Genomic DNA, 19,612 nt, shown 5'->3' with positions numbered 1-19,612 from the left:
TCCCAATATCAGTCAGGGTGATCATAGAGAATCTCTCTGAGATGACATTTGGCTTGAGATCTAAATGAGGGGGAAGCTGCTATGTGGAGAAGGTTGGGAGTTACAGTCAGAGAGAAGAGCAGGTACAAAGGTCCTGAGATCATCAAGACCTTGTATGATATGGATTTAGGGGATGGGGCCTGGGAGCAGATCATCAGCAAAGGGATAGTGGAGAGGGATGAGGTTGAAGACCCTGCAGCTTGGGTTATATTCTGAGAACATTTCACAAGCAATCCAAATTTAGCTTTCCAGTCACCCACTGCCTATTACAAATGGGTAGGTTACCACTAGTCTTCTATTCCACAGCAAAAATCCAAGCACATCCTAAAAGAATATTCTTCATACTTCTCTGAAGAGATTGAGGTGCTATACACCAATTCCGGTTTTCCACACTTCACTAAAGGGAGTTCTGAGGGGGGGTGGGGATTGGGTACAGAGAAGGCCCCCAGGTACACAGCTCATTGGTAGCAGGTATAGGCCAGGTGCCTGAGGTTCACGATTGGCGATCTCGCATCCCTCCCACCAGGCAAAGCCACGGAAGGAAAGCAGCTGTTTGATCTCCATTTGACCCAACATCTCTGTATTGCTTCTTCGTCTAAGAGGCCTTGAATGCTTTATTTCTGCCCTGTGCCAATTGCAGCGAATATAATCATGGTTGAAAGTGTCACATTTATGCTGATCTGGTTCATATCCAGCTTGCACGCTTGCAGTGTCGAGCAGTTACTTGCTCTCTCTGAGCCCTCTTTTCTTTATCTGAAAGCGACTGATTACCCTCTTCCTTAGAGGTTTGTAAGAACTGAGTGAAATCTTGTACTTCTCCGTAGGTACAGCACATGGTCAGAGCCCCACAATGCTAATTATAGGTGGTGGGTGGTGGTGGAACAAGATACTGGGTTGCATTTGCCATGGGTCTTGCATGTTTATTTCTGATGCCTGAAGCCTCTGCTTTCAGTAATGCAACCATTATTATTGGGGACGGGCAAGCTGATTCTTGTAGACGAGCCATTTCCTGTTTCTGAACCCATTGATATGAGAACATTGTGCCTTGTTACTCCTGTCACCCCAGCCTCAATTTTTTTGTTGTTTGGTCACTAAGTCATGTCCGACTTTGCAACCCCATCTATAATAATCACCACTCTACTCCCTTCCCAGGCTTGTTGGGAAGTCGAATGAAAAGCATGCATGAGAGTGTCCTGAAATCTAAAAAACACTGAACATATATGAAAGGTGATTTTTTTTTTCAGTACTAGACTGGGAATTGCATAACACGCAAAGGGAACTCCTTGGCGCTTCCTTAGGCATTGCTAGTTGTGCCTGGCTAGTTCTCAACCCTGGCCAAATGGTGGGTTTTCTCGGTCATGGTGGGAACGTGTTTGAGATTGGCTGCTGGGAGGGACAGTGAGATGTGGAATCACGGTCAGCAGTGAAGTCTAAGAAAGAGCTGGTAACGTTCATGTCAGTCCTGTAGGCAGTAGACCCTTCTGTGCTGAGAGCCATCTATGAGATGAGGAGGGTGAAAAGCCCTCTGCAGTCATGGGGGACCGGTGCCTGCGTACTTGAATACCAGTTGCAACCCCACAAGAACGTTTGCTCAGAGACACTCATCCCAGATTGCTGCTCGCTGGCCTGGCAATGGGGTCCTGCTGGGCCCAGGGAGCCTCGGGCCTCCTGGCAGCTGCTCCCTGGCTAGGGCTAGGCTGCCAGGAACTCACACACCTGACCTCTCCTGACTTCCAGCACTGCTTCCCTCAGGGAGGAGTGCCCCCCTATCCACCAGTTCTGACTTTCTTCACTTTCCCTGCTTCTCCAGCAGCCACCACCTTCTTGATTTTAAGTGGAGCATCAAGAGTGTTTATAATGATTATGAAAATTTCCCTGGTGGCTCAGATGGTAAAGAATCTGCCTGTAATGCGAGAAAACCCAGGTTTGATCCCTGGTTGGGAAGATCCCCTGGAGAAGGAAATGGCAACCCACTCCCATTGTTCTTGCCTGGAAAATCCCATGGCCAGAGGAGCCCGGTGGGCTACAGTCCAGGGGGTCGTAAAGAGTCAGACACAACTGTGCAACTAACGAGTGATTATAGTGATTATGAAAAACAATAATTAATACCAGTATCTTCTTATTTCAATGGATGTTCCATTTTTACCTTTTACGGATATCCCAGGGAGATGTGTTGGAAATCTTAAGAGAGTGGTTTTCTCCATGGGGTAACTGAGGGCCTGAGCCTTAAATGTCACACAGCTACTGACTGAGAAGCTGTTTCTACTGGAAGGTGAGTTTTCAGACTCTCAGCTGAGTAAAAGTCCTGCCGCCCGCATCTGGTAGTGGCAGTATTCACAGGTTCAGCGGTAGCCTCTCTCCCCTGGGCATTTTGTTCTCACTATCTCATTTAATCTCTAAATCCTCCTGGGAGGTGGCGGTGAGAACCGGCTACCTGCCACTACTGCGCCCTCCAACAGGTACCTGTAGCCTCCCTGGGGCAGCCACATGCCTGGGAGAGTTGTGATAGGAGAAGCATCTTTGAATCCTCCATGACATTCTTGGCATTGCTTTGCTGGGGGAGAAGTCCCCTGGAATGCAGAGACTTGCTTCCCTGAGTTAGGCTGAGCTGAGAATGTTAATAAGAGGCTTCCCAGAGCTTTTCCATCAGACACTTTCATCTTATTCCAGGCGTGCAGAATCAGAACTGGGGGTGGGGGTGGGGCGGCAGGAATCCAGCAGTAAACATTAGTGTCCTTATTCTGTGGATGGAGGAAATTGAAGCCAGATGCAGCCCAAGCAAAACCTCACTGCCAGTCCGGCAGGATCCAAACCCAGCTCCATCAGACTCCAGAATGCATTCTGCTTCTTGGTGTAGCTTGATCAAGCTAGACATGGTCTCCATCCTCAGATGGTTTCAAACCAGCTGCATCCGTATTTAAATCAGTTGTTAAATGGCATGTTGCGTCTCCTGGCTGCATCTTGGTCTATCCCTTTGGGATGGGGAGGAGGATTACCCAATTGCTCACAGCTGAAGCTTGGCTGTCTCTGCAGATAACCCTGGCTGATGAAACAGTCATTTCTAAAAGCAGGCTCCTCTGTGTGCCTGGCTTCTGGGTGTCCTGACTCCCTCTTGTATCCTTCGCTGGCCCGGCCAGATCTGTGCTGTTCTTTATGACGGGGAATGTATGCTCCGATCCCTCCTCCTTTTTGTACTCATACCCATCTTGTCTACCACCCCTGCCTCGGGAAGCCAGCTTGCATTGATCACGTCTGGTTCCAGCTGCTCAGGCTCCACGTGGGACCCAGTCAGCACTTCCCTGGGCTGGCATATGTGGTCTCTGTTCTTCGTATCCCTGCCATGTCTCCACAGCTAATTTTATAGGTCCTAAGATGCACAGCAGAGTGTTTGGCACATAAGCAGGCATTCACTTTGTCCCTGATAATTCCCAGGAGTTCCTGCCCAGTTTCCCATCTGCCTCTTTCCAACCAGCCTTCAGGAGTCCCTGCTGAGTGTGCACACACCACCCTGCTGTGGGCACATGGAGGGTCAGGAGAGGCAGGGCATGGTCCCTGGCCACATCTCCCTATGGGCCTGGAGGCAGCTGTGGGTGCAGCGTGCACAGTTTGCTAATGTGCTCCCATGATGCCTTGCACACCCTGTGATTAGTGGGATGGCTGTGGATTACGATGCGTAAGGGAGAAGGTGAGCCTTTCCCCCATATCTTAGAATTTGAAAGAAGAAAAGATAAGTGGGGCTATTCTCATTTGGAAAAATAAATCTCACCACAGGCAGCATTCAGCCACATGCCCTTGGAGCCCAACAGCTGCCTCTCATTTGTTGGCAAATGTTCCCAGTGATGAATGTCCTCCATCCATGCTCACAGCCGTCCCTAAATGGAGCCTTTGGACAAGTGTAGGGGGAACAATGGCCCTTCTCAGAGAGCCCTCAGCAGACACTCCCAATGAAGTTGGTTCATCACTTGGAGCTGGGTCAAGACCACAGACAGGATGCCATTGATTCAGCAAAGGAAGCCTCCAAACAGCAGTGGAGCTTGGGGGGCTGGAGGCAGCAAGAAAGAGAGAGAAGGATGGGATTCATGGCTCCTGAGAAAGGCCCCACATTATTGTGAAGGAGTCCACGTCTTCAGTACTGCCTTCTAGAAGGTTCTAAAGGAAATCAACGCTGAATATTCATTGGAAGAACTAACACTGAAGCTCCAATACTTTGCCCACCTGATGCGAACAGCCAACTCATTTGAAAAGACCCTGATCCTGGTTCCTTGCCAGAATCTGTCTGCTTCATTGCTCCTGTAGCCAGATCAGAAGGGATGATGGAGAAGGAGAAGGTGGGGAAGAGAGTTAGGTGGAACCAGTGAGGACTTCTGGCCTTGGGGCTGGGAGTGGGTATCTCAGCACTGCCAGCCTTAGGCTCGGCGTCCACGGGAGCCCCTTCCACCAAGTTCTGCCTCCAACCTCCTGTCTGCACTTGCATCTCTGCTGACTTTCCAGAACAAAGATAAAAGATCAGCATTCCAAGCCAGAGATAAAAGGGCCCAACTAAGCAAACTCTGTCTTTCTTTCCCTTTTTGTTATTTTCATTTTTTTCTGATGAAGTTACTTTAAAATAGTGTAAACAGCAGCTACATTTTTCAAACTGTTATTTCACTCTGTAAGGAGTTCATGTAGTAATTTTATGTCTTTTTTTGTGGCAAAAGTCATGCATGTTTATTATCAAATATGCATATGCAGCAGAAATTTATAATCTGAAAATCCCTAGAATTCCATCCTCAATGATATTATCTGTGAAGGATATATTTAGCCAAATATTTTTCTTCCTCTCTGCAATAATCCTCACTGTCCCTTTCTTCCCTTTTTCTTTCCTTCCCTCCACTCTTACCCTCTCTCACTTCCCCTTGGCCTTTCTTCTTTCCTTCTTTTCAACCCCTGTGGTTTTGTTTTGTTTTTTGGCTGTGCTGGGTTTTAGCTGCAGCGTGAAGAATCTTTGTTGTGTCATATGAGATCTTCAGCTGTAGCTTGTGGGATCTAGTTCCCTGATCAGGGATCAAACCCGGGTCCCCTGCACTGGGAGTGTGGAGTCTTTGGACCACCAGGGATGTCCCCCACCCCCAACCCCACGGTATCATTTTAAAAAGCAAAAGGGTAGAGTAAAAAGTAAACCTCCCTCTTACTCCTGTTTACTCATGTTCCCTTGCTGGAAGCAAGCACTGCTTCAGTTTTATATATCCTTCAAAAAAAAAAAAAAAAGTACATATAGAAGCAGCTATGTAGGTATACAGGCTTCCCTGGTAGCTCAGCTGGTAAAGAATCCGCCTGCAATGCGGGAGACCCCAGTTTGATTCCTGGTTCAGGAAGTTCCCATGGAGAAGGGATAGGCTACCCACTCCAGTATTCTTGGGCTTCCCAATCTTTTGCTCTAACAAACAGTGTCACCATGAATTTCTTTGCATGCAGGTCATTTCACATACATCAAGGATCTCATCTCAGGCTGAAATCTCAGAAGCAGAATTGCTGGGTCGAGGGATGTACGCATTTACAGTTTGACTAGATAAATACCTTCTTGTGAAGTTGTGTCCTTTCTATGCTCATAGACAAAGTGTCAGAGTGTCTGTTTTCTTACACCCTCATCAGCATGATATATTATTACACTTTTTCACTTTTGCCTATCAGAGTGGCCAAAGCTCGCTCTCCATGGTATATCTCTCTTTTTATAAGGAAAGTTGAGCATCCTTTTATATGTTTACAAGCCATTCACGTGTGTGTGAGTGTGCTCATTTCTCTTTGGGGTTGTTGGTCTTTTAAAATTCATTTTGTAGGCACTTTCTGTATGGTAAGGGAATTAACCCTTTGGATATGAGCTGCAAATTTGCACCGTCTTCCCCACTGCCCAGTTTCTTGTCTTTTGACTTGCTTTTATGTTTATTTTTCTAAAGTAGAATTTTTTGTATGTGTGTGGTCAAATTTATCTCCTTTTATGGCTTTTGCTCATACTTAGAAAGTCTTCCCCTAGAATTCTACTTTAAAAGATGTTTTTTCCTTCTTTTTCAAAACAGCCTTATCAAGATGTCATTTGCATACCATGTAACTTACCATTTAAAGTATACAATTCAGTGGGTTTTTTGCATATTCATAGATATATGCAACCATCACCACAATTTTAGAACATTTCATCATCTGATTAAAAAAAAATTTCCTTATGCTTAAGCTGACACCCACTTTCCTCCATCCTTTCCCTGCCTCTACCCCCAGCCGTAAGTAACTACTAATCTACTTTCCTATCCTGGATTCTCACGTGAATAGAATCATACAATATGTAGACTCTTGTGACTGGCTTCTTTAACTTGGCATATTTTTAAAGTTCAAATTGTAATATTATCAATACTTCATTTCTTTTTATAACCAAATATTCCATTGTATGTCTATGGATAGCTGTAACACACTTTGTTTATCTATTCATCTGTTGATGAACATTCCACTTTTTGGCTATTATGAATGATGTTGCTGTAAGTACTTATATATCAATTTTTATGATATGTTTTTGTTTCTCTTGGGTATATACCTATTAGTAGAACTTCTGGGTTATAAGGTAACTTTATGTTTACTCATTTGAGGAACTGCCAGACTGTTTTTCAAAGTGACTAAACATTTTACATTTCCACAAGTCGTATTTTCTCCTAATACTTTTGTGATCATACTTTTCGTGTACCAGGTTTTTGTACAATTTGAAATTCTTCCTAAGTTATGGCATAGGGCTCTAAATGTCTGTCTTTCCAGATGGCCACCCTCGTGTGTGAAGAGTGCTTTTCACTTATCTATTTTTTCCCCCTGCAATGTCCATAGCCCACCAGGCTCCTCTGTCCAAGGGATTCTCCAGGCAAGAATACTGCAGTGGGTTGCCATACCCTTCTCCAGGGATCTTCTTGACCCAGGGATCGAACCTGTGTCTCTTATGTCTTCTGCATTGTCAGGCAGGTTCTTTACCACTAGCACCACCTGAGAAGCCCCAGAGTACACAGAATAGACCCTAGTATATCCAGTGATTTAGTTGGTGATAGACATTGAGGGGTTTCCCAGGTGGCGCTAGTGGTAAAGAACCTGCCGGCCAATGCTGGAGACATAGGAGTTGTGGGTTTGATCCCTGGAGGAGGGCATGGCAACCCACTGCAGTATTCGTGCCTGGAGAATCCCATGGACAGAGGAGCCTGGCGGGCTACAGTCCACAGGGTCACACACAGTCAGACATGACTAGAGTGACAGCTCACACACATTCTGTGCACGCTAGTGTTTTTGGTTGATCTATTTGACCATTCACATGTTATTGCCACACTGCTTTAGCTTTGTGACATATTCGTTCACTCTTAATTTTTTAAAAGACCCACTCATCACAGGCACTTCCTAAACCCTGATCTATATGCAGTACAGAGTTCGAGTTTGTGCAAATCAAATCCAACATTGCTCCTGCCACCAAGAAGCTTGTAGGAAATAAGAGTTCTCATTGCCATGCCTCTAACAAATGTTGTTAGGTGAATTATCTTATTTGATTTTACGATTCTGTGAGGATAGATAGAGCTCTGCATTCCCGTTAGAGACATGAGGAAACCAAGGCTTTGGGGCAGACAGTGTCTGTGTGTGTGCGCGCTCAGTCGTGTCTGACTCTTTGTGACCCCACAGGGATGGCAGCTCATCAGGCTCCTCTGTTCATGGAATTTTCCAGGCAGAACTACCAGAGTGGGTTTCCATTTCTTACCCCAGGGGATCTTTCTGACCCGGGGACTGAACCAGGGACATACAGGGTTGTCTTCAAAAAGTTCTGGGTCAGGTGCTCTTGGGTGCTTTGTCAATGGAGAGACATTCTAGGGCAGTGGGTGTAAATTCACTCGGGGTCTTCCCTGGGCCCAGTGTCTGCTTCCTCATCATGGAATGACCAGGGTAAATGAGCCTTCAGAGGAGAGCTCCCACACTTTGGAATGCAAGCCTCTTGGATGTAAAACCCTATCATTCCTTAATACCAAATTGCCATTGAGACTCCAGACAGTAGGGAAATAAGGTTGGATGTTAGCTACATTCTCTCCCCAGATTGTGTGACTCAAGATCCCTGCCAGGGATAGAGTTTTTGTTTTGTTTTTACCCCCTTGCAAAAAGATAGCAGAGTATTTGCCATATAAAACATACAAGCCCCATAAAGTCCCAACCAATGAAATCATCTCTTCCCAGGCAGACTTACTGTCCTGACCTTGGCTGATTTCCACTCTCTGGGGAATTGTAAGGCAAGGGAACTGATTTACTCAAGGAAAAGACCTACTTAACTTTCACTTCCTCAGACTTCATCAAACACTCGGAGTTCGGAGGGTTATGGGATTAAGAGAGGACCATGTGACCACCCTGGAAGTGTTCACTCGTAAGAATGTCGGGTAAACCCATGGAGAACAAGTCTCAGGAGGATTTTGTCTGGAAGTGGCAATAAAAATGCAATCCAAGTTGCCTCAATATTTCAGAACTTCCACTCAAGAAAAAAATGTCTGTCTGTCTCTGCCTCCATCTTCCTAACATCCCCTAAAGACCTTTGTTTTATGGGAAAACTCTTCCAAAGTTTTAACAGTTCCGCTGGGTGGTGGGTGACTTGTCCTTTGCCTTTTATCGTGGGAAAAGAAGATATTTAGGCTGAGTCAGGGTGACCTGGATTTGAGGATGCTGGTTGTGCTGACTTTGTGTCAGACATCACCGTGGCAGAGGAGCTGGTGTAGGTGATGTGTGTATTTCTGGCGTGGTTCTCCATCTGGTGCACGGAGAAGTCGCTGCTTCTCCATCTGGTGCATGTCTTGGTCCAGGCCATGCCAGGGGCAGGTGCTTCCTCAGGGTTGGTGGGTCTGGAGCTTACTGGCCCTGACCCCCCTTAGTGATGACCAGTGATGTGTTCTTGGTCTTCCATGGTGGCTAGAACATCCCTGCAGGCCTGGAATGTTCCTCCATAGGTTTCCTCGGGGAACTTCTTAGACTGTGGGTCTTGGGAAACTGGGAAATAGGAGTCATTACTTATCTCCCAGACCCTTAGCTTTGGTTTTTTTGGGGGCGGGGGGCTTAATTTAATTTCATCATTCTAGAAGGACTTTCAGGAGTCTTCTCCAGCACCACAGTTCGAAGGCATCAATTCTTTGGTGTTCTGCCTTCTTTGCTATCCAGCTCTTGCAACCATATGTGACCACTGGGAAGACCATAGCCTTGACTATATGGACCTTTGTCAGCAGAGTAATGTGTCTGCTTTTCAATGCAATTTAATTTCATCATTTTAGAAGCAGAGGTCTCTGACAGTCTGAAAGGTGGTACATTTGCAGGGAAAGCAAAATAACACTGCTTTATGGAGAAAGACTCTCAAATTGCCAACATTTGCTAGATTATAGAAACAGCAAGGGAATTTCAGAAAAACATCTCTCTCTGTTTCATCAACTATGCTGAAGGCATTGACTGTGTAGATCATGACAAGCTGTAGAAAGCTCTAAGAGAGATGGGAATACCAGACCATCTCACCTGTCTCCTGAGAAACCTGTATGCAGGTCAAGAAGCAACAGTTGGAACCCTGTATGGAACAACTGATTGGTTCAAGATCAAAAAAGGAGTACAACAGGGCTGTCTGCTGTCACCCTGTTTGTTTAACCTATACGCTGAGCACATCATGAGAAATGCTGAGCTGGATGAGTTACGAGCCAGAATCAAGACAGGTGGGAGAAATATCAAAACCCTCAGATATGCAGATGATAGTACTCTAATAGCAGAAAGCGAAGAGGAACTAAAGAGCCTCTTGATGAGGGTGAGGGAAGAGAGTGAAAGAGCTGACTTAAGACTATTTAAAACACTAAGATCATGGCATCCAGCCCCATTATTACATGGCAAATAGAAGGGGAAAAGGTAGAAGTAGTAACAGATTTCCTCTTCTTGGGCTCCAGAATCACTGCAGATGGTGACTGCAGTCATGAAATCTGAACATGATTGCTTCTTGGCAGGAAAGCAATGACAAACCTAGGCAGTGCATTGAAAAGCAGACACACTACTCTGCCGACAAAGGTCCATATAGTCAAGGCTATGGTCTTCCCAGTGGTCACACATGGTTGCAAGAGCTGGATAGTAAAGAAGGCAGAACACCAAAGAATTGATGCCTTCGAACTGTGGTGCTGGAGAAGACTCCTGAAAGTCCTTTGGACAGCAAGGAGATCAAATCAATCTTAAGGGAAATCAACCCTGAATACTCACTGGAAGGACTGATGATGAAGCTTCAGTATTTTGGTCATCTCATGCAAACAGAAAACTCATTGGAAAAGTTGAGAAAGATTGAGGGCAGAAGGAGAAGAGGATGTTAGAGGGTGAGATGGCTGGATGGCATCACCGAAGCAATGAACTTGGGCAAACTTCAGGAAATGGTGGGGGACAGAGAGACCTGGCATGCTGCAGTCCATGGGGTTGCAAAGAGTCAGACATGACTCGGTGACTGAACAACAATGGAGAAAGACTTTACCTTTCTCATGTAGAAATTGTAGTTCCTTGTATTAGAAGATATTCATTTAGATTTTAAATCTCCTGGCCTCTAGTGATAATGAAGACAGTGGCAGCACTTTTAATATTTGTTCATAGAAAGCTTCTCAATTTGCCCTGGGAAGGGCTAGGAGTTTAGTGTGTGTTTCCACCTTTTCTGTGTGTGGTGTTCCCACTTTTTCTATGGGCTTCCCTAGTAGCTCAGCTGGTAAAGAGTCTGCGTGCAATGCAGGAGACTCTGGTTTGATTCCTGGGTCAGGAAGATCCGCTGGAGAAGGGATAGGCTGCCCACTCCAGTATTGTTGGGCTTCCCCTGTAGCTCAGCTGGTAAAGAAACCACCTACAATGCGGGAGACATGGGTTCGATCCCTGGGTTGGGAAGATCCCCTGGAGAAGAGAAAGGCTACCCACTCCAGTATTCTGGCCTGGAGAATTCCATGGACTGTATAGTCCATGGGATCACAGAGAGTCAGGCACGACTGAGTGACTTTCACATCCCACCTTTTCCTTGTTCCATCCAGGTGTCTACAAGGTTATGCACTGGTGAGGATTAACAAAGGTACAAGCTTCAGTAGTATGACATGCTTTTGCACCTCACTGACTAAAAATTCCAGTCTGTTTCCGATTCAGTACAAAGCTAGTGCTTATTTTAGAAACATGTTTAGCATTCAGATAAGAAAGAATCATAAGCAACTTGCCTTGTGAATTCCATGAATGACGGAAAGAAGAATTCTCCTCCATGTTCTTTGCCAACAGGGCAGTCCCCTAGCAGGTGGTGGGACACCTAGTGACTTGGATCCTCATTCTGAAGGCCCTTCCCCTTGACTCAGGCTCTGTTTCTGCTGGGACAGCCCTCCTTGTCCGAGACACTTCCTGGCAAATAGGGTCACAGCACATGGAGGTGTGGCACCAGCAAAGACCCAGAAGAATCGTGGTTTAGTTTCTTGGGAAGCAACTGCTGAGAAATGTTGCAGAAAACATATATGAGCCCTCCCAGACACCCCCAGACATGGGGAGAACTCGCCGTGTCCCTTCGAAATGGAGCCCACCTGCATGATGCTTGGTCCCTAAGCCTCTCAGGCCAATAAATGCTCCTTTCTCTGTGCTCCCCTCACTATTGGCTCATCACTGTCTTGCTGAGTTGAAATGAAGGCTTTTGACCGTAGAAACGTCTTATTCTTAAAAACAGAAATGCCTTAAAATCTTACTCTTTTTTTTTTTTTGTATCTCAGTTCAGTTCAGTCTCTCAGTCATGTCCGACTCTTTGCGACCCTATGGACTGCAGTACACCAGGCTTCCCTGTCCATCATCAACTCCCAGAGCTTACTCAAACTCATGTCCATTGAGTCAGTGATGCCATCCAACCGTCTCATCCTCTGCCATCCCCTTCTCCTCCCACCTTCAATCTTTCCTAGCAGTAGGGTCTTTTTTAGTGAGTCAGTTCTTCACATTAGGTGGCCAAAGTATTGGAGTTTCAACTTTAGCATCAATCCTTCCAATGAATAGTCAGGACTGATTTCCTTTAGGATGGACTGGTTGGATCTCCTTGCAGTCCAAGGGACTCTCAAGTGTCTTCTCCAACACCACAGTTCAAAAGCATCAATTCTTTGGTGCTTAGCTTTCTTTATAGTCCAACTGTCACATCCATACATGACTACTGGAAAAACCAGAGCTTTGGCTAGAAGGACCTTTGTTGGCAAAGTAATGTCTCTGCTTTTTAACATGCTGTCTAGGTTGGTCATAACTTTTCTTCCAAGGAGCAAGTGTCTTTTAATTTCATCATTGCAGTCACCATCTGCAGTGATTTTGGAGCCCAAAAAATAAAGTCTGTCACTGTTTCCATTGCTTCCCCGTCTATTTGCCATGAAGTGATGGGGCTGGACGCCATGATCTTAGTTTTCTGAATCTTGAGTTTTAAGTTAACTTTTTCACTCTCCTCTTTCACTTTAATCAAGAGGCTCTTTAGTTCTTTGCTTTCTGCCATAATGATGGTGTCATCTGCATATCTGAGGTTATTGATGTTTCTCCTGGCAGTCTTGATTCCAGCTTGTGTTTCATCCAGCCTGGCATTTTGTGGCTCCGCATATAAGTTAAATAAGTCAGTGAGAATATACAGCCCTTGATGTACTCCTTTCCCAATTTGGAACCAATCTGTTGTCCCATGTCCAGTTCTAACTGTTGCTTCTTGACCTGTATACAGATTTCTCAGCAGGCAGGTCAGGTGGTCTGGTGTTCCTGTCTCTTTAAGAATTTTCCACAGTTTATTGTAATCCACACAGTCAAAAGCTTTGGCATAGTCAGTAAAGCAGAAGTAGATTTTTTTTTTTTTCTGAAACTCTCTTGGGTTTTTCAATGATTAGAGGAGAATAGAAGCTCAATAAATAGTGATTGAATAATTCCATCATCACACTGGGGGAAATGCATAACTGTTCTGTTCCATTAACTGCTATTTTGCCAAGATCTTGGTTCTGTAGACAGCACTGACCGCGGATGGAAAAGGGGTACTCCTTAATGAATACACGTTGTATATGGTACAATGTCTATGACCCAGCAGATGGTCCAGAAGTGTTCATGTCCTGCACATGAGCACAGTGATGGCTTCTTTTCAAGAAGCACAGAATTGTCCTTGATTGGACTCCAGTCATCTAGTTTATAGATCATGCTTTGTGCCACCTTTGATCCTAACCTTGAGACTGACTTCTCTGAAGAGTTGTGTCAAAGGAACATCTCTGCTGGGCTTTTCAATAATCTGGTAAAATATTCCATGTACTGAACTTGAGTGGTAACTCTTTGTGTGCTAATCAAGGTGAAGTTTATGGCGTCCCATGTTTGGTTGTTCGGAGGTGGGTGCACTTTGTCTTGGGAAGCCAGGGGCAGGAGAGAAGGGGTAAGTGTGAAGGAGCAAGCTGTGGGCCAAAGGCGACGTTTTTTCTGTGTATTATGACCTTGACTTGTATAATATCATTGGTGATGCTTGAAGGCGCCCAGCAGAGTGCCCTTTTCTCCTGCATCAGAAAGGCAGGTGAAGGCTGTGCCGGGCCCATTCCCCTGGACTTTCCCCATCATCTCCTTCCCGCTCCTTCTGGCTCAAGGCTCTGTGGGTGGTGACTTCTAGGGAGGCCCAGAAGCTCCAGTGATTTCTCAGGCTCTGGCTGATTCTGCCTGGGTGGTCTTTTATTCTTCCCATGTTTCTCTATTTTTACATCTTCAGTATTTCTATCCCTTGGATAGGGTTGAAGTCATAATGTGTGTTTTTAATTGAGTGTCGACAGAGCTGGATATAACACATTCAACGACTGCTTTATCAGGGTTTGAATTTGGAGCATCGTTTCAATCCCTGTGACTGTTTCAGAGTGATTGTGGGTTTTGAGATTGGCAATTGCCATGATCCTCTTTCAAAAGAAGCAATGATTGTAGAGGTTCCTCAGTTCTGGGTAAAAGAACCTGAATACTCTCTCCCCCTGTTAGGAGAAAATGCATTTATAGTAAATAAATACTGAATACCGTATGCTCAGTTGTGTCCGACTCTTTGCAACCCCCTGTACTGTAGCCTGCCAAGCTCCTCTGTCCATGGATTTTCCCAGGCAAGAGTACTGGAGTGGGTTGCTGTTTCCTACTCCAGGGGACCTTCCCAACCCAGGGATCGAACCCTCATCTCTTGTGTCTCCTACAGTGGCAGGCCAGTCACGTGCTACCATAGCAGCAGTGTTGGTGTCAGAGTTCAGTTCTATTATTTAACTGTTATTTCTTCCTTCTCTTCTCTTATTTAGAAGTCCTTACGTGTAGCTAACATTTCATACTTCTCTGTATTGCACTCACCACCCCTACCCCACCTCCATATATGTGGGTTTATGTCACAAGTCAGAGTGCTTATAAATAAACACGCCCCTTCCTCTGGCAGATCTCACAGTCTCTCACACAAGTTTTAATGTGTGTGGTTCCTTTAAGAGGCTGAATTTTGTAGGGGAGGGATAGAAGGGAACAATATAATTGACCATGTAATATTTTGTTGTCCCAAATCCAGTTTCAAATGTTTAATATTTGCTCCCAGTTAGACTCTCATGGAACTGAAATAAGAAATCAGAAAATTGAAGTCTTCTTCCTTTTTGTACTGGCCAGTGGCTTTCAAGCTAAGAAAGGTTTTTACAGGTGAACATTTGCAATCAATCTAGTGAAAGGGAACTCTTACTCTGAGCCCCCAGTGAGCCCAATATCCCCCACCCATAAAAATATTTTCACTCACGTTAGACCTGTATTATAAAACAGTTACTCAATCACTGTATTTTGAATTTTGTCAATAGGAGATTTGTGCTTTCTCTTGTTAGAGTAGTACCTACATAATATCCTTGGTTTTTACCTAGCGGCATGCTGTAGAAGGAAGGGACCAGAACGCTTTTCTGTAAACGGCGGACAGTAAGTATTGCAGAGTTTATAGCCATATGGTCTGTGCGTCAGGGACTCTACTCTGCCACTTTGGTGTGAAGCAGCCACAGGCTGTAAACAAATGGGCCTGGCTGTCTTCTAACATAGCTTTATTTATGGTCACTGAAATTCAAATTTTGTATGATTTTCAGGTGTCACAAAATCATCTTTGAATGTTCTTTCAACCATTGAAAAGTGTGAAATACTTTCTTAGCATGAGGGCTGTACAGAAACAGGGTGGGCTCAGTCCAGCCCGTGGGTCACCGTTTGCTGACCCCAGGCCTAGAGGATCTGGAGAGGAGGCGGTAACCCTCCTAATGCCTCAGTGACTAGCTCAGCTCACTAACAAATCTGAAATAGTACCAGACCAGGTAGCATCTGGCCTGGTGACAAACTCCCTTCTCACCACTGCCGCGGGGCACGCCTGCTCCCATGGGCCACTCCTTGGCTGGGAGGGATGGAATATCCAGCACCATCATCCCACAAACCTAGTTCTCTAAAATCTGTCTAGGAAACAGTTTCTTCAGAATGCAACATCAGCCCTGGGCCTCTTCCAGCTCCTAGTTGGAAGGTCTTTCCAAGGATGGAGAAATTGAAACAGCTGCAGGATTTTGTTTTTTTTCTTCCTTCTAGAATCATCCAGCCAGGGGGTGAGTTCAGGACTCTGGCAGCTCCTGTGTAAGTGCTGAGCAGCAAAAGACAAATCTGGGAACGAATCTGGAGCAAACCCTGCTACTCCCCAACCAGCAAGACAGGCCCCATAGAGCCAAGGCTTGCAGCGCCGGCCTTTATGTGGAGGCCAAGGCTGGGGAAAGGGAGCCTCTCAGAGAGTCTTCCGGGACACACGGGGCTCTCCGTCCCTCAGCTGGGTGTCTGTGAAGACCCTCCCGGGGCAGCTGCGTGTCTGCAGCGCCCCACGTGAGACCCGTCCTCACGGGCAGGCCTGGTGCCCCGGGCAGGGTGGTTCCGTGCCAGAGGGTTGGCCAGCTGTACTGTTTGTTTCATGGAGAGAGTTTCCAGAAACACTTTTTCCCTTTCTGCTTGAATGACCAAGTTTCAGAAAAATCCAATGATAATGTGCAGGCGTTTCAAATTTGTGACTTGAGCTGGGATGTTTGGGGTCACGTTGCCTAGGAGACGTAAGGAGTGGGCATGTTAAAGTCCATGAAATAACCAACAAAATGTCCTCCCCAGCCTGAAATGCTGAAGCCACAGCCTGGGGACTGGGAGAGGATTTGGCGTGTAGAGTTTGTGAGATGGTTTGAATCGATGGATCTGTGGTGTTTCTCTTTGACGTTAGACAGAAGACCCCGAGGGCAGGCCTCCTACCTTCTGTATCTAGGCAGGTGTGATCTTGGGATCTCAGTCAATCTCCTGTCCACTGTGAACCCAGGTCTGGCTGATTTTACAAGCAGAGAAGGGCAAAGTTATCCTGCTGTTTGGCCTTGGGAGAAGGGTGGCGGTGGTGGGGTGGGGGGTGGTGTGCATTGATAGGCAACCATGGTAACAAAGGCTTGGGGACTTCCAAGACTAAGAGCAGGGTATGGAGGCAGGGCTCTGGCCTTTGTCTTTCAAGTCTCTGTCCTTTCTGTTGGCCACCACGTGTATGTCCTGGAATGTCAGCATTCTGGGAAACCAGGGGGACTTTGAGGTATTAGAATTGAAAGGTTTAAAGAAAGAGAGGCAGGAAGAGTTAAAGACATTTTCCTCCTTACCGTGCATTTCTTGCAGTTTAGGTTTGCAAAATAATAACCAGTATTTTATAAGCACAGTGATTATATTTTAAACATACATTGCATCCATTCAGCAGAGTAGATGCAGCTGTTTAAAAGAACAAGGCACATCCATGTATTGCCCAAAGTGTATCTCCAAGGGGCATTGACAAGTGAAACTAACAAGGTTCAGAATGCCATGGGTAGTCTAAGCTTACTAATATAAGAGAGCTTTCCCTGTATTTTTTATGTATTTTTTTATATAGACTAGTATGCATCAGAAGTCTCTGATAAGGCACATAGTCCATTGATAGTAGTTTCCAGCGAAGGGGCTAGTGTTGGGGGTTCTGAGTTGGGAGGGAAGCTTTTCACCATCTATGTTTGTGCTGCTGTTTTGATATGAATAAATAAATAAACAAATGAGTATATTTTTACCATGTGCCTGCATACATTCCATTTTTCCAGTAAAAGTTTAATAAAAATAGAAGAAAGTACACAAAAGAAGTCATTGAGAAGGTATTTGGCATCATGGAAGCTTCCGGAGCTGGTCACCCTCAGCCTGCTCTGGACACTGAGATATGGAGAAAAAAGCAAAAGAAAATACTGGGTTATTTCACTCGTGGCAAGCCCTGCCCCTCTCACCCCACCCAGCCCCATGCAGCTTCCCTTATCTGAGCCATAAATTCTGGCCAAACAATGGCAAGACAGTCCAGCGCTGGACTTGGTGTTTACAGAGGGAAAATCTGGGAACCTGTTGGCATGAATCATGGTGCCTGGGCTTTCTGGGCTGGAAGGGAGGGCTCCCAAGGTGGCTCCGGGCCTGCCCAGGTGACTGCCCAGGGACCAAGGAGAAAGACCAGTGATCATTCTCAGGGTTAAACTCTCCAACTGTCCTGAGATTCTCCACAAAACCATTCTTAACAGCAGCATCCCTTTCCAAGTCCGAGGAGAAGCTTCGATTTGGAACACATTACTCAGGAATTTTGCTGTTTCATCCAAGTTTAGGGAAAGAGACCTTCGTTGCTGTTGTCTCTACAGGATGTGACTTGCTGGGGAGAAGTTAATGGAGTGATTCTCGTGGAGAGAGGTCGTTCAGTACAGTAGAACTCATCCATATTACCCACATGCTGGAATCCTATTTAATTCACTAGGTTTATGAGCTGTATAGTGGCCTTCCCCCCAGCCCCCACAGAAAAATAAGCTTCCCTCTGCTCTTGGGCTGTTAAAAAAAAAAAGGCATAAACACAGGGAATTTTCCATGGCCCAAATTCTGACCTTGGTAAATCATCTTTTTTTTGAACTGATGAGGGGTCTTGCTCTGCCGGTCTGCTTTCTTCAGAATCAGCATTTACAGCTGCCCACACCAGAAGCCTTTAATTTTATGACCTGCCTATTCCCAGCTGACTGACTTTCTTCTTTCCAAGATGGTGGCCAAGGCCTTGCCTCTTCTTCCCCACTCTCCTTCCCCCGCACAAACCCACCTGGCTTTCTCCTGTGAGGACTGAGCATGTTGACAGGTGGACTGAGAAAAGTTTTCAGCATTATTTTAGCGGCTTTGCCCAGTGGCAGGTGGGGAGAAATGAGAGAGAAGGACTGAGACCTCCACTTGGCCTTCACCAACCAATCTCCTCGCTGTCGACCCTGTGCGAGGCCCCGCAGACACCAGCCTGCCGGAGTGAGTTAGCTTGAAGCATTCCTGCAGCCCCCAGATATATCTCACGGTCATGGGAAATGTAAAGGTTAGTTTACTGTTGCCTGACTGCTGCCTGGGTCTTGTTGGCTAGGAAAGGCCCTTTGGAGGAAGCAGGATTTGCCCTGGGCTTTAACAGCTGGAAAGGATTTATGGAGGTGGGGGTCGGGGGAATTCAAATAAAGGGAAATATTGCAAATAAAAGTTTAGAAGTGGGAAGAGAGCCACACTGTGGGTGCTTTTGACAAACTGGGTGACTTCCAACGGTTAAGATATGAAAGGGGACCTAGGTCCCCTCCCCCACAGTTTCAGTCCCTGCTGCTATGTAAAGATGAAGCTAAGCATCAGACTAAATTCAGCTACACCCCAAATATCCATGAGCCAGAAGATAGAATAAGAGCCTTAATCTGTTCTACGGACCTGATGAAGCCCCAGCTTTCTGGTGTTCACTGGTTTTGCCCACCAGGCACTTCGCTGAAGCCAGGTTCAAGAAAATGCTCATGGCAGAATTAGGTCCCCTGGTAGTCCATCCAGTAGTGAGTGAATACTGCACTGGCTTGTCTCAGACCCAATTCTTGTGAGGGTGGAAGCTCTGAAACAGAGTTTCTAGCTACTCTGTGGGAGCGGCACTCATGTCAGCAGTGAAATAGTTTCAGCATCCTTCAAGGTAAGTAAAGCCTTGTCTAGCTGCCTCTGGGGTACGGATTTGTGAGTGGGGTCTTTCAGCTAGCCAAAACCTCTGGTGTGTGTAATCTGTTTAGGGTTCTTTGAACATGAGCCCCTCCCACCCCGGGGTGTAGATTTAGGCTAACTTACTTGCACACACATATATTGTACTGTTCAAAGAAGAGTGTGAAAGTGGATTCTAGACAGTATTATAGGACCCTCAGATATCTGAGAACAGCTATATTTGGAGTTTGTATAAAACCTGAGAGACCCACTCCTCTGATTTTCTCTTAGTGGTATGGAAACTACGGGTCAGGAAAGTTGATCAGCTTGCCTAAGGTCACCCTGGCTTGGTGATGCCAAAAGAGGACAGGGCGTCTCCATTCCTCCCATTATGACCTTCTGCATCCTGCGTCTGGGCTAGAGGTGCCAAAATGAGTAAGAAATAGTCATGTTCATTTGTTGGGTATGATCACTGTTATTTTTAAAATTTTTGTTTTATATTGGAGTGTAGTGGAACAATGTCATGTTTAAGATGTACAGCAGAGTAATTCAGTTG

General features: G+C 45.7%; 1 protein-coding gene across 5 annotated transcripts in view; it reads left to right on the top strand.

Moving 5' to 3' along the window:
- Positions 1-19,612, top strand: part of AFAP1L2 (actin filament associated protein 1 like 2) — a 117,736-nt gene that overhangs the window by 20,540 nt on the left and 77,584 nt on the right. The window lies entirely within an intron of this gene.

The sequence above is a fragment of the Ovis canadensis genome, chromosome 22 (assembly GCF_042477335.2).
Source record: "Ovis canadensis isolate MfBH-ARS-UI-01 breed Bighorn chromosome 22, ARS-UI_OviCan_v2, whole genome shotgun sequence".
Classification (NCBI taxonomy): Eukaryota; Metazoa; Chordata; class Mammalia; order Artiodactyla; family Bovidae; genus Ovis; species Ovis canadensis.
Note: the sequence above shows the minus strand (reverse complement) of the source record. Positions and strands in the feature narration are given on the sequence as shown.